The sequence below is a fragment of the Felis catus genome, chromosome D1, assembly GCF_018350175.1.
Source record: "Felis catus isolate Fca126 chromosome D1, F.catus_Fca126_mat1.0, whole genome shotgun sequence".
Lineage (NCBI taxonomy): Eukaryota > Metazoa > Chordata > Mammalia > Carnivora > Felidae > Felis > Felis catus.
This window is the reverse complement of record NC_058377.1, coordinates 37,548,255-37,563,936: the sequence shown is the minus strand read 5'-3', so window position 1 is coordinate 37,563,936 and position 15,682 is coordinate 37,548,255.

Here is a 15,682-nt window from a genome sequence, read left to right as displayed (position 1 = left end):
AATTAGTCGTTGGGTATGGAGGTAAGGGGACATGTATTCAGTAGGCCAGCTCAGCTTGTTTTCACCCAGATATCACTAGGTAAGCACCATTCTCTGCCCCCCTATGTTCTGGGCTGTCCCTTAACTGCTGGACTAGTAAGTATACTCTCAGATTATTTTAGCCTTTTTTTTTTTAAGTTGTTAGCGTTGTCTATAAATAGATTCCTGAGACTCTCAAGGTCTAATACTAATAATAACTGGTCATCTTTTTTCTCCTGAGAAATTAAACCATTTTATGGTTTACAGTCGTTTCTGAAATTTGTCCTTATGTGCTATAAGGTGGTAATGGTACCTGTTTAACTCATATATGCTGCTGCTCTCGCTTTATGTCATTGGTTCTCAACTAGGGAGTCGTTTGCTTCCCAAGGGACATTTGGAACTATCTGGAGACATTCTTGGTTGTCACAACTGGTGGCAGCGGTGTGTGAACCACAGAGATCAGAGATATTGCTACAAATCCAGCAGTGCACTGGACAGCCCCTCACAAAAAAGGATTTGGTCCAGAAGGTCAATAGTGCTAAAGTTGACTAAACTCACCTTATAATAAAGATTCACATAAAGATATTATCTAATCCATATAGATATGAATCATTACTGCTAAGTTAAATCTGCACCTATTAATCTACATCGAATAATGAGTGTCTGATACTCTGTTAATACTGCTTGTCACAATCCCTTAATTTGTCAAGGTTATGAGCTGATGTTTTGTTCTCAAAAGAATACGAGGACTCCTGAACAGATCTGATCTTGTCAAAAGATAAATTGAATATGAAATAATTTCGTCAGCATTTCCAATTCTTTGGGTCATTTCTGATGAAGGTTTTCAGCATTTAGGTTCCAGTAGAAAGTAATTCCACAAACTAGTTGTCATCAAAGCTTAGTAAACGGTCCCCTAACCTCTGATCTCTGAAACAGGCTTGTGAAAATGTGCTGATGAATTCATTTAGTCATTGCTCCTGCAAGAAGACTTCAATGCTAATTCTATTTTTAGTTACTGTTTGTAGCAATTATTAATGGAGAAATGAGAGAGAAAAAAATTTTTTTAAAGCTAAAATTTAGTCAGTGGCTCTCTGGCTGCAATTCCCAGTGCACCGTGATTCTGCCTTTAAATGTAATTTCAAAACAGCTGTAATAGCAAATTAGTTTCTTTCTATTAGTTAAGTGATTATACACCAATCAGAACTGAATACACACACTATTAAGTTTATAATTATATTTGAGAATTTCACAGTCCACTTCATCTTCCTTTAGGACTCCTCGAGTGCTCCCTGACTCACATTTCTTCTTGAAGGGAGTATTTCACCAAATGTTGAAACATGGTTATCTTGGTTCAGAATATTTAAAGTCAGGCTCAGAGGTGAATCAAATGGTTGATAAGTGTTCAAGGTCTTCATTACTCAGACCCCAGTCAGACTCCAGTTTAACAGTGAGTGAAATTTACTGTTGATAGCAATTTTCTGGTAAAGGTGCAGGGATTAGGCTATCTCTATCCATTTCTTAGTGGACAGGGGTTTGAGTCCCTGCTATCTCCTTGTCATAACAAAGACCAAATAATAAATGAGTTGGCTACGACACAGTGGCCCGGTTTAGAAGAAGTCCCTGCAAGATTACAGAGGTAGCTGTAAAGGACTTGGATTCGGTTACCTTTTCTGGGAACCAAACTGTGGCAAAGGGGGCATTTATTTCTTTAGATAGATTTGTTTCTCTTCATGGAACTTGATTTCTATAGCTTTCACGTTGTAATTCTTTTATAATGCAACTTGCTATTGCATAAATTCAATTATATTTGTTCAATGAATATTTATTAGCAGCCTGCCATGCTCTTCAATTTATAACAATTCTGTACAGTAGAAGCTTGAAGGATAGTGTGATGAGAAAGACTGTCAGTGAGAAAGCACTGTGGTATGATGGGGACAATACTGAGACTTTGGAGTCAGACAGACCTGTGTTCAGAGCCAAGCTCTGGGCTTAACCAACATGTGACACTGAAAGGTGGTCTCGCTTCTCAGAGTCTAGGTTTCCTTATTTATTGGATGGGAAGCTACTTAGTTTGGTGGTCAACTAGAGCTGAGACTCTGAAATCAGACTGCACACTTTGAATTACCTGTCTACCACTCGTAAAATATTAGGCAAGTGCCTTGACCATGTTAGGCTCCACTTTCCCCGTTGAAAAATAGAATTGAATGTTATGTTTTAAAAACTCTTAACATAATTTGTAGCCCACAGAAGGTGATCAGTGGGTGAGAAGGGTCATCATCATTAGTAAATACTCTGTCGTTAGAAGTAGTTAGTCACAGACTGGTTACTTTTAGGTTAGTGTCTAATATATACACGTATACGGTATTGGTCTGATTTCAATGAACTCTTTTGTGATTCTATGAATAATTTTCTGGTGGTAGAATTTCATTATTGTGGCACCTTGGCAGAAGATATTTTTAGGCAACAGCACTTTCACACCATGTGGGCAATTTCCTCTTTTGGGTGTACATGAAGTTGACACCTAAGAGTCCCAATTAACTTTCTGGTCCCAAGGTTAAATTATTATGCTTTTCTTAAAACTTTCCCCAAATTATAGTTAGTCCGTTTTGAATCATCTCCAAATTTTACACATCTTCCTTGAAGTAATGTATTTACATAGCTCCGAAACGCAGCATGAATTCTTTATGTTACTGCTTCTCTTGTTTATGCATCCCAAGAATACACTTCTTTTTTTCACTAATAACAAAACCATTCCTGACACCTGTTTAGCTTGAGGTCAACTATGTCTGTGGCTCTCCTTTTGTCGCTCCATAATCTCGACTGCTTCTTGAATTTTTGCACTTTGCGTCTCATGTCAAAATTCATTTTTGTGCTAGTTGAAAGTAACTACTTTTATTTCTGACTCTTGTTGCCAGGATCATTGGGAATCTAATTTTATCTTCTCAGGGTGAGTGACTCACCTTCTCTTCCACCCCTTGTGGTTATGTCATCTGTAGATATAATGAGGACCTCTTTCTTCCTAAGATAAGTGATAGAAGAAGAAGCTACTAAATGACTTAAAGCCCAGGATGACCTTCTGCAAGAATTTTAGATAAAAAGATTTTAGGTATAAAAGCAATCGTTTGCTTAAATCAGTCGAAACAAAAGCAGTCTTATGAGCTCAAAATCAAGTAAAACAAACAAAAATATTGTTTTTCCTTTTCTTTTTTTAACTCTGGGGATAACCTAAGTATTTAAAATTAGGAAGTTTACTCATACCAACTGAGCACTGAGCATTTCAAGTGAGGATATTTGGACTGAGTTTGGAAGTGAATGAAGGATGTTTTCAGTGACACATGACATCAGTTAAAATGCCTCACTTAAGCAACAACTTCCACCATGTGAAACACAGCAGAGAACTAGGAAATAAGCCTCAGTACTGAAAAGAGTGCTCTGGGCCATATGACAAGCATTTTATTCTTGGAATTGCAAAGATCTGAGATGACCCACACCCGCACTCTAGTTCGTTTTACTTTTCACATCCTATATTAACTGTATCTTTTGTTTTCTGTATTTTCATGTTTTTATGTCTGGGGCTTTGTTGACCCTGGAGGGTCAGCTCCTTCTACGGTTAGCCGAGTTTTAGAGGTAGTAAACCACTGGCCTGGGAGCATGCTTTACATACGTAAACCAATCTAGAACCCACACCCCAACCACCTCTTTATGTAGCTCTCACACCCTGAGCCGCTATCCACTTGCCATCAGCCACCATGTTGGTAGGGACAACCCCTAGGCCTCACAGCCTGCTGGAACTATTCAGGCGAGCCAAGTCTAAGTCTATTTTCCCTGCCTTGCTTGTTCTTTCCCATGGAGAGTGCAGTAAAGGTGCTTGCCCACAGCATCTCCCTTTCCCCTCTGTCTCTTGATCGACACTGGTCCTTCTCCATGTGTCCCTGCTTGGTGTGGCATGCCGTGTCTTCTTGGAAACTGACAGCAATAAACTATCTTTTGAGTGGCAATTGTCTGTGATCTGTTAGCTTTACCATACTTAAATAACAATAAAATCTACTGTAACACATGCTTCATAAAGTTTGGCCCCCTAATTTCCTAATCATAAGAGGTGATTATTATGATGATTTCCTAATCATGATAGGTTCAATTCCTAGAATTGAAGGAAGGTTCTAGAGCCACCTATGTTGGTGGTATTATAAGACGCCACTTCTTCTTGGTTGAATAAATGGTTTCCTGCCAAGTGATATAGAGAATGTATATACATAACCAGAAAAAGGTAAAATGTTCTCCTGCCCATTTTTAAAATTTTATTTTTTTTTTATTTTATTTTTGCAATTTCATCCCCCATTGCTGTCTACAAACTCACATTTCAGACCCATTTGTACCCATTGCGTGCTGTCCTTGGCTGTACAGAATCTTCATTCCAATTTTGATATTGTGAAGGATAATAATAGCAACACAATAAATGATTTTTAGAAAGCCGACATAAAACAAACTCTATACTAGCACGCTATGTCTGTTATTTAAAACCCTGCAACAAACCCTAAAATGCAGCTTTTGTCAGCAACTTGTGACAGATGAACAATCAGACATTTACGGAGGTCACAGAAATTGTGCCAAATCACCTAGCCAATAACTAATAGAAGTTGGATTCAGGTGTGTGCTGTGTGTAATATCTCTTCTATTTCTCGTACCTCGTTCACTATAGCTTGACAATAAATATACATTTTTAGTTCTAGCTTAAAGAGGACAAGCTACTGTCTGGATGCCATGTCCTTTGGTGCTATGAGCTCAATGATTTTCCCCTGTGGAGAATTCATGAATTCTTTCTGTTTTGAAAGCACATCGCTTATGTTTCAAATTACACATATCACAGTCATAATTATATTAGAGCTAGGTGTACATATATCATCAATTCAATTAGCTTGTGGGCTATATGGAAGCAGAAACTGTTTCTCATCTTTGCATTCATCACAGTACTTAGCCCAGGGCCTTGAGCTTATTAAGTATACAATAAATATTTGTTGAATTGATGTGAGTTGAGGATCAAATGCATTAATGCATGTTAAATCTGTTTGTAAGGCACTAGTCACATGAAAGACAATATGATTATTTGAGTCCTGGACTGTAGAGAAGGAAGAGAGACAGAGTGTGTGTTGGTGGGGTGGGGAGGGGGGGAGAGTTGGGAGGTGCCTCATTCCAGAGACTCTCAGATCTTTTCAAAAGTGAAATAAAGTCATCAAAAGGTGAATAGTGGAGTTTTCATTTAGTGTGGGAATTTGCTAGTCACCCTTAGTGTAGACTTTTCTAAATTTCCACTGAAAATATTTAAGAAAGTAAAGGAAAAAAGATGAAATCTTACAGCAACATTGAAGGTGCAGACTCACAGCAAAAAAAAAAAAAAAAAAAAAAAAAAAAAAAAAAAAAAAGGCCAAATCGGGAAGAAAAAACTACTTGAAGTGGTTAATTGTGCTTTTATCAGGTAGATATCATTACAAATAAGAGAATCCTCTAACAGTGATTGAAACATAAGGACATTTATTATTTACTTAAATAGCCTGAAGTTAGGTGCTCCCTGTGTACTTCAATTGCCTAATATCAACACCAAGAAACCAGGCTTGGTTTCTCACTGCTATTTTCAATGTGTTGGCATTTTGTCCGTAGGTTTTCATCTCATTGTTCCAGGATCACTTCCACAGCTCTAGATATTACGTTCCAACACAACAGTATTCCAAGCAGGAGGAAGAGGGGAGGGACAAACATAAAGTGTTTCCTTACCTGCTTTTCTTTTGTTGGGGAGGAAAAATCACTCCCTACCCCCACCCCAACCAGCCTTTGGGAAAGTTCCCTTTACATCATTATCTGGAACTGGGTCACATGAGCACTCCCTAGCTCTTTAATTTTCAAAGGTAAATAGAATTGTTGTGACCAATAATTAGGGATAAGCATACTTTCACACACAGGCACACATGCATGCACATGTAATCATGGTTCTTTTAGCAATGAAGAATGGGCAAACGGCTATTGCATGAACAACCAACAGTGACTCTCATAAAACTGGATTGAGATAACTTTGCCTGTTGCATGCTTGGCCTCATAAAACATGGCAACTCTACCTATACAGAAGATCATTAGAAGATATTCTTTCCTCACCTTGATGTCTGGGTAGAGATCCTGGACTTGTCCCCACCAGAAGACTAAGCAAACCCTCTCCATTCTCAAGGTTTCCTATGTGAGACTGTCAGTGTTCTGATTTATTCATATTTCTGAATTCAAATGCACCATGTTCTACCTGTTTAATAACACTACGACTTCCAGGGGCACCTGGTTGGCTTAGCCAATAGAGCATGGCACTCTATCTCAGGGTCGTGAGTTCTAGCCCCATGTTGGGCATGGAACCAACTTAAAAAGAATAAATAAATAAATAAATAAATAAATAAATAAATAAATAAAAGACTACAACTTCAAGAAGACAACAGGCAAAGTGTAGGAGAAACTAGATATGGTATCATGGAAGTGTAGTGTGCACAAGTCAAAGGTTGTGTCTGGGAATAGAAACTGGTTGGAAATGGCGCAGTCTGGAGATTATAGCTTTTCATGAATTGCACTCCTTCAGAATATTAGAGCATCAAGCTGTGGGATTATCGGAAGTTCTATCTTGTGTTTATTAAAACAAACAGCACTATGGATGAAGAAGGCGTTCTCCATCCTGGAAATCAAATACACTTTAGGCACATTAATATGTTTAGTATTAATATTTGACAAGGCAATTTGACCAAAGAACTCACAGACTGACAGTGAGTCAATCCAGTGACATCTATAGATTTTGTTCTACAGTCAATGATTTCTTACTTGAATAAGACAAGAGAAAAAGAAATAGCATGTGGCGCTTACATGTAAATATTACAAAGCAGAAGAAAGGAAAAACACACCGAAATTTAGAAAGAGCATGCCTTTTAAAATAATCTACTAATGGCAATAAAAGAATAAAATGCTTGTTCTCCAGTGTGTAATACTTGACACAGAGTAGCCAGGAAGAGCACAATTAAGACAATAAAATGAGATGAAAATAGAGATGGGTGATCCAAGAAGGTATTGCAAGAAAGCATCTTAGTATCATCTCTGTGGGTAAAGCTCAGCCTCCTGGGTTTCATTCTGCTCATCCTCTTCTGCCTCCTTACATTTCCTAACATAAGGAAAAATATTTCTTGCGCTGTATGTGTTACCACAGAGTTTAAGTGGAATTGCTTCACTTGCCTGATAATAATCTCATAAAGCAATGTTTGTTAAAATAATTAAAGTTTCACAAACTTGGGATACGATGAGAGGAGAATTTAAATCAAAATGTGTCAGTAAGGAAATGTTAATTTAGGCTTGAAGTCTTAAATGATCCCTAACTTTTAGGGGCTTAAAATTATAAAATTTCTCACTCATGCCACATGCCCACCTTGGGTGGGCGAGGAGAGCTATCTCTGCATGACCTCATTCCAGGATGTAGGCTGTCAGGGCAGTCATCTTGGAAGAGGGAGAAAAAGGACCATTGGATGGTCATGCCTTAGAAGTTAAATGTTCTGGCTCATAATGATTCGTGTTACTTCTATTCACAAATCATTTGCCAGATGGAATTTAATAACCCCAACCAACCAGAAGGAGGCTAGGAGTATATTCCTACTTGTGATTGGAAGGTGAGAGATTAGAAGTTTGTAGTGGACATTACTGAAGACAATCACATTCTACCTATTTGGTCACAAATACTTGGCTCATTCTTTCCTACATGCAACATATATTCTCTCTTTCCCCATGGGAAAAAATTGAAAAGTTCTATCCAGTCATAACATCAAGTCGTTTTCTAAGTTCTTTGCATGATTCACTGTGGTTTCTAAATTGTGGGGTGGAGGGAGAGCCACAGTGATTTCTTCATTGGGTCCAGTTGTGGCTCCTTTTGATCCATAGATACCTAGCGCTGAGAAGATTAGTTATCTGTTTTCCCCACCCTAACATACTATGATTGAGCAGGACAACTAGAGGAAACATTCTTGTTTGGAAATGGAAGGAAAGGAAGAGTCACAGAAGTCATTGATTCACAGCAATTCTGAAATTCTACCAGGCAGAATTTGCAAGGGCTTGTTATCCTGGAGATGTGGACTATTCTTTGCATTAGTCCTGATTCTGGTTCCCAGGAGGGGCTCCCTTGTCCATTCGTCTCTAGGCCCTTAGCTCTACCCTGTCTGAGCTTCTGCCTTTCCCATTATCCAATATGACTCCATCTAAACCTGAGGATTAGAGAATATGCTTTCTTCTTGAGCTGCTTATCAGTCTGCTTGCTTTGCAAAGGTTAGGACTCCACGTGTGATTTTAAGTTTCAAAGATTCAGTAATTTCTTCCCCATTCTCTGCTGTCCTCCTCCCTCATAGACTCCTGACTTATTTTACATGATAGGAGTTTTTAAAACTTAGTCTTCTTATTTATTTGATTCCACTCATTATATTTGACATTCTCTCTCTCTCTCTCTCTCTCTCTCTCTCTCTCTCTCTCTCTATATATATATATATATATATATATATTTGGCATTCTCTGTGTGTATATATGTGTATATATATATGATATAGATATAGATACAGATATACATATGGATATATAATAGCCACGCTTGAAATTTTTTTCTCCTTGAACAATTTTGACAAAGTGAAGGGATTTTATTGGTTTCATCTCAACCTGTTCAGAGATTTTAACAATACGTTTAAAGACACATTCTTGAATTAATACTTGCTCTTAGACAAAGTTTATTTTTTTCCTATTTGTGATCGAGAAATACTTGCCTCTTCCAGCTCTGAGTCCCTGAATGTATAGACTCTATTCTCTGCTATTCCTGCTTATGCCTGGACTAGCTCTTTTCTGAGACTACTCCTTTATTTTACCTTTTTGTTTTGCAAAGTGCAGCACACGTCGACTGGGACACACTGATAGTATTCCAATCTCTCCAGGGAAATACGGTTTCATTAGGTGCGTGGTCTGTCTTATCAATTGTTGCATTCAATGTTACGGTGGTAAAAGTTTCATATCCAGCTCTTCAGGGAAAAAAAAAAAAGCTGTGATTTGTAGTGCTTCCCAGTTCCATTGGTATAATTCTCCCACCATGGAAGATTCAAGTTACCAACATAGCATCATGAAACCTGGAATTGGAAAGAGATACTCACAAGTAGTTCTCTTGGGCACAAGAAAGCTCCAGCACCCCACAGACTAGAGAGGATTGTTCTGCCCAGCGTTTTGCCATTTCTTAACATAAAGTATCATCATTCCGGTCTTTCTCACAACATGCTTCCTAGCCCAAAGCCAATGCCATATATTTTAGATTATTTTTATGGCAACTCTTGGACTAGAGCACCAATATCTGTATTGGTGAGAATAGGCAGGGTGATGCTGCAGTCCAGACATGGCCAAAAATCTCAGTGACTTCAAACAAGAAAGGTTTGTTTCTCACTAATACCACCACCGTGCTTGTCACAGCACATCAGCAGTCAGTACTTCAAGGAGCCACGCTGTCAGAGGGCCACTGCCTGGAGCACTGCACACCAGACCCGTGTGGGGAAGGAGAAGTATGGAAGGCAGCTAAATGGGTTGCTCTCAGAAGTGACTGCACACTTCCGTTCATAACTTGTTGGCTAGAACTAGTGATGAAACCGGAAGAAGGGAAGGAGAAAAAGAAGTGTGAATGTACCATGTACCTGGAAGCAGAGAACAGAAAATATTTGTTTAGCTCTCCCAAGTCTAACAACAGTATAAGTGCCTACAACCCCACATTTATAACCCTTTCCATGCAACTTGAGTATTATTTTCTTTTTTTCTATTTTCTATAGAAGATTTTAAGGGTAGAAACTTAACAGAATACACAATAGCATTAATTCTCTCTTACCAAGCTCTTCATGATCCAACAAAAATATTTGAATATTCATGTGGTAGCTCTGTCTAAAATCAGTATATGGCTGCATGATACCAAATAGATGGAGAAAACACACACATGTAAAATGCCATAAGGAAATAAGAAAATTGCTATCACTGAAATCTTTGAGTGGTGTTTTTCTGAATTTTAAAAATTTTACTGTTTTCAAATTTTATGTTTCACAGCTGAAAATATGTACTTCCTTTATAATGAGATAAAATCAGATATTAAAAAGCTTATATAACTTTGCAGAATCTATTTTAATATAGCTATGCAAAAAAAAAAAAAAAGAACAAGAACCAGAATTGAAAAACCTTGATAGAAGTCATCAAAATAGTCTCAGTGTTTGTTTCTGGATATGACTTTTAAACATATATTTTTTTCTCCTTTCAGATTTGCTCTAATGACTCCATATTATGATTGTATTTTAAAAATGAGAAATGGGGCACCTTCTCCCTTATTACTCTTTATCCTTGTAATTCATTGTATTTTATTATTCTAATTATGAACAAACTACATCATACTGAAAAAATTTCCTTCTTCAATATTTTCACTGCTATAATATCTATATTTAGTGTCTCTCATTTCCAGTGAGATGAATATATATAAAACAGGAATTATATCTTTCTGTATCCATATCTGTGTCTCTATTGGTTCCTCTATTTGTGTTCCTTTTGAAAAGCTTGCACCAAGCTGGACAGGTGGGCTGGTCACTGCCCCTCAAGACTCAGGTCTTAACTCCAATATGTACCAAACTCTCAAAACAAAACAGTAAGAAAAACAAACAACTCAATTGAAAAATGATGCAAGACTTGAACAGATAGGTTACCAAAGAGGATATGTGGGCAGCAAGTGAATATAAGTGTTTAACATCATTAGCCAATAGGAAAATTCAAATTAAGGCCATCAGGAGGCACTACCACATATCTATTAGAGGGTCTAAAATTAAATACACTCACAACACCAAGTGCTGTCGAGGATGTAGAGCTTCTGGAACTCTCACATATTGCTGCTGGGAATGAAAAATGGCATAGCCATTCTAGAAAAGCAGTTTGGCAGTTTCTTACCGTGTAAATATTACGTACGTCATATGACCTAGTAATTCTAGTCTTAAGCATTTAAGCCCTAGGAAACTGAAAATTTATGTTTATACCAATTTGCTATATGTATAGCAGCTCTTGTTTAAATTTCCAGAATCAGAAGCAGCCCAAATTTCTTTCAAACTGTAAATGTATAAACAAACCATGGTACATTCATACAATGGGACGCAACTCAGCAATAAAAAGGAATGAGCTAGTGATACACGCCTCATCCTGGATGAATCTCATACACACTCAGTAAAAGAAGCCAATCTCAAAAGATTACATACTCTATGATTCCATTTATGTCACATTTCAAAAACCCAAAGCCATGTTGACAGAGAAGTATTAACTAATTCCAGGGATTAGGCGTGAGGAGAGGTATGGTTATAAGGGATTAGGGGTGAGGAGAGGTGTGATTATAAGGGGTTAACAAGAGGGAAGGTGAGAGAAAAAAAGAGTCATTCAAATGTCTCCTATTCAAAAAATTTCCTTAGAGACACCTGTCAGTCATTTCTTTCCACATCTCCTTTGATTTTCATTTTGGACCATATGACTACTTAAAATCATGTGTGCATTTACATTCATTGCTTACTGAATCTCTCCCCCCGTTAGAATGTTAGCTCCACAAGAGTACGGTCCTCACCTGTCTCATTTTCCATGATCTTCTGGGCATTTAGATGAGTGCCTGGCTCATGGTAAGTGCTCACCGTCTACTTGTTCACTGAATGCATGCTAGACAATTGGTCTATTTTGACCAAGAAAAATGATCTACAGAAGTAGAAAGAGCAATAGTGGATTATTCCCAGGACTTAATGTTCAGAGAAACCGCATCAGTCATCAAATCTGAAGTACTAGTAAAGGCCTGGAAAGGGAAGGTAGAACACATTTCCCAAGTGCAGGAGTTACTCAAGAAATGGTTTGTAAAATTGAACAATAAGAGCGTGGGCTACGCTCTTACTAATTTTAGGAGGTCGTTTGTTCAGGCTAGAGAGTTCAATGTGCATTCGGGGCAAAAATCTTGGTGTCTCCGTTGTCTACGCTAATGTAGTATCTACGATAAGGTTGCATCTCTGGGTGTTATGTAGATTCTCTAATGTCTGTTTTGCTGCCCCACAGAATCACAGTGTGTATGTGTGTGGCTTTTTGAAGGTCCCAGAGGGTGCTACCGCTCAGTTTAAGCAATTACGATGTCAGTTTAGAACAACGCCTGCTCTCCTGCTTCAGAAATAAAAATGCCCTAGGGCTTAAGTGAACAACATAGAGCATCCTGGATAATGGATGGGTTCTTTAAGAAAAGCAACTTGAGAGTAATGGGAAGGTGGCTTAAAGACAGAACACTAATCAAATATGTCGGTGGAAGAAAGAGTTATTGATACAAAGTTTGTGTACTAAATGTCACTTCGGGATTAGTTTAAACAGCATAATCCTAGAAGTTTTCTAGAAGTTCCAGTTAGTGAGGCTTTAGAGTATTTTATCCTCAGTTAAAAACTGGTCTGTCAGGACCAGATTTTTCATATCACCGTGGCTATTTGGAGACGGTCCTGCTGTAGCATCCTTTGACTGAGCTGGCAGGTGGCCTCCTGTGCCTTTGGTGTCCCCAGTCAACACCACACATGTCCCCTTGTGAGAAACCCATTCTCTTTGAGGATGAAAAGGAAACTAAAATTGTTTACTCTAGAATATATTTACATGCGCCCCCATGTCATGTCCTCAGTGAGACCTCTCCGGCCAGTCTATCTAAAATCACTCCCTCCTGACACTCCACATCCCTTTCTCTTGCTCCATTCTTTTTCTTTGCACTTAACACTATCTAAAACACACACAAATAAACAAAAACCAAAAAACAAGAAAATAAAATGAAAATAACTGACTGTGTGTCTACCCTCTCTCTCCACCAGAGTGTAAGTTCCAGAAGGGTAGATACTCGTGTCTGTTTCATTCACAGCTTTATTCCCCAGTGTCTAGCAAAGTGTCACATGACAGGCACTCATTTAGTATTTTTTGAGTGAGTAAATTAATTTATACACTGATACATTTATAGTCCCCCAAAAGAGTCTCATTGGATTCTGTAAGCTTGTTAGGAGGATGCTGTTATTTTTTTAAAGTTTATTTATTTACTTTGAGAGATAAAGAGAGAGAGAGTGTGTGTGGGGGGGTGTGAGCTGGGGAGGGGCAGAGAGAGAAGGAGAGAGAGAATCCCAAGCAGGCTCTGCACCATCGGCACAGAGCCCAGCACGGAGCTGGATTTCACCAGTGTGAGATTATGATCACAGCCAAAATCAAGAGTCAGACGTTCAACTGACTGAGCCAGCCAAGCACCCATAGAATGTGGCTATTATTGAAAACTTGTCTAGTGGTGATTGCTTGCCTCGCTTGTAATTCATAATATAGGGTCTATGATGGCAAGCTCTTTGAAAACTTTTAGAACGTAAAATAGCAGGAGGCACTTCTTGAAATGAGTGAATGAATGAATAAATGAGTGAATGAATATATGAAATACTTTTTGGAACTCCTCTTTCAGACCTGCGTTCAGAAGCAGTCTGTGGCTTGGATAAGCAAATTCACCTGATTCCTTACCCGCATGTTGCTTCTGACTGCAAGTTGCTATGCTTAGTGAGTTGTTACTAGAGCAAAGTCATGTCCACATCATAACTTTGCTCTGGACAATCTTTCGTATACGCTATTACAGGCAATAGAAGATGGGAAAGGTAAACAAACAGACCTAAATCCTGTCGGGTGACACTCTCATAAAATTTGACTTCAATTTAATATCTAGGGACACATTTGGGTGATGAGCATTTGGCAAGCTGCCTTACATTTTGCTGTGGCGTGTAGCACAGACTAGCTGAAATTCCAGTCTTTAAAAACCCTGGGGGAAGAGTACACACATGAAATATTAGAAATCCTTAATTATGTCTCCTGAGTTTACTCTGCTTGAAGCCTGATTGCCAAAAATATCCCTACCTCCGACGTTAACGGCCTTTTATTTTTAACTAACATATCAGAAATGTAAAGGAAATGTAGACCACTTTGGATGCCTAACCAACGTGATTCATTTGATTTGTGCTCACTGCTGATAGCAGCACATTTATATTTCATGGTTTCTGAATTCAAAGTACTATAATATCCAGATGTGGTCGACTGCTTTCAGGAACAGATGATAAACAACATTGTCCCTTGAAGTTGGAGAGCAATGCTGAAGAACAGTCCATTCAGCAGCAAATCAAAAGATTTATATTAAATCGGAAAGTCATATTTATCTTGCTGAGAATCCCTGGTGCCAGAAACGTATTTGTAGAAAAAGTGGAAAGCAGCATAGGAAGGTAGGGACTGACGCTATGACCTAGAAGGAGAATGGTATCAAAATAAGGAGAAAGACTTGATATAGAATTTAATACCAATTCTTGAAAACTACAATGGAAAACCTAGTGTCACAGCTCACAACCTCGGTAGTTTTGCCCATAAAAAGATAAATGTGCAATTTTGCAATGTTCCATTTCTAGAAAAAAAGTCTTTGTTAAAGACACAATGGTATTCAGTTATGATAGAGTTCCTTCTATGAATTTTCTAGAATATGATGCTTTAAAATGCCATGGTGAAGCAAACGTTCATACTACCAAATGGACTGCTGAGGATAATTTTTGAATGTTGCTTCCGGACCTGAGGATATTACAGAAGAATGATTTAACACGTGTGAGTGTTTTAATAGGCAAGGAGTTCTAGAGAAATTCAAGGTGGCATTTTAATTTTCATTTTTGCTTTAGTATACATTTATACATATGAAAAGAACACTCTTTATCATATCCTTGCAATGCAGTTTTGAGCCTGAGAAGAATATTGGGTCTTCAATTTTGGCAGTCATATCAATAGTGTAGGTAGTAGGTAGATAAGAAACTTTCTGCTTGGTTAATGAAAGGTATCCGTCTAATAGTCTTTTCTATTATCGTCTTGACACGTTTAAATTCACATTTTCTAAAAATAATAAATTAACTTGCTTGGTTTAGCTGAAACTCAAGCAGTGACCAACAGTAGAGTAAACTCAAATTTTGAGGCAAGTGTTGCTATAAAAGCACCTTTTCTTATATTGTAACTCAAAAATCAATTTTAAAATCATGCTTGTTGGATCATTTCTTCTTTTTGTCTTGGCTATTAAGCACTTGCAAAATATCTTCCTAGTTCAAGAAACCTTTTACACAATATATCTCTATACATTGTTCTCCACAATCAATTAACTTGAATGAGCCTTATTTTGTTTTGAATTTTTTTAAAGTTTATTTATTTTTGAAAGAGAGAGAGAGAGAGAGAGAGAGAGAGAACGAGCAGGGGAGGGGAAGAGAGAGAGAGATACACAGAATCCAAAGCAGGCTCCAGGCTCCGAGCTGTCAGCACAGAGTCTGACGTGGGACAGAACTCACCAGCCATGAGATTGTGACCTGAGCTGAAGTCAGCTGCTCAACCATAAACAGTTTCTCAGAGATTTTAGGAGGCTAATAAGTGTTGCACAGGAAAAAATGCAGAAAATAAAAGCTATGATAAATATGGGGTGTTATTTGAGTTAAGTAAGCTTCTTTAAAAAGGTTTTTTATTTTTATTTTATTTTTTTTAATGGTTATTAATTTTTGAGAGACAGAGAGACAGAGCATGAGCGAGG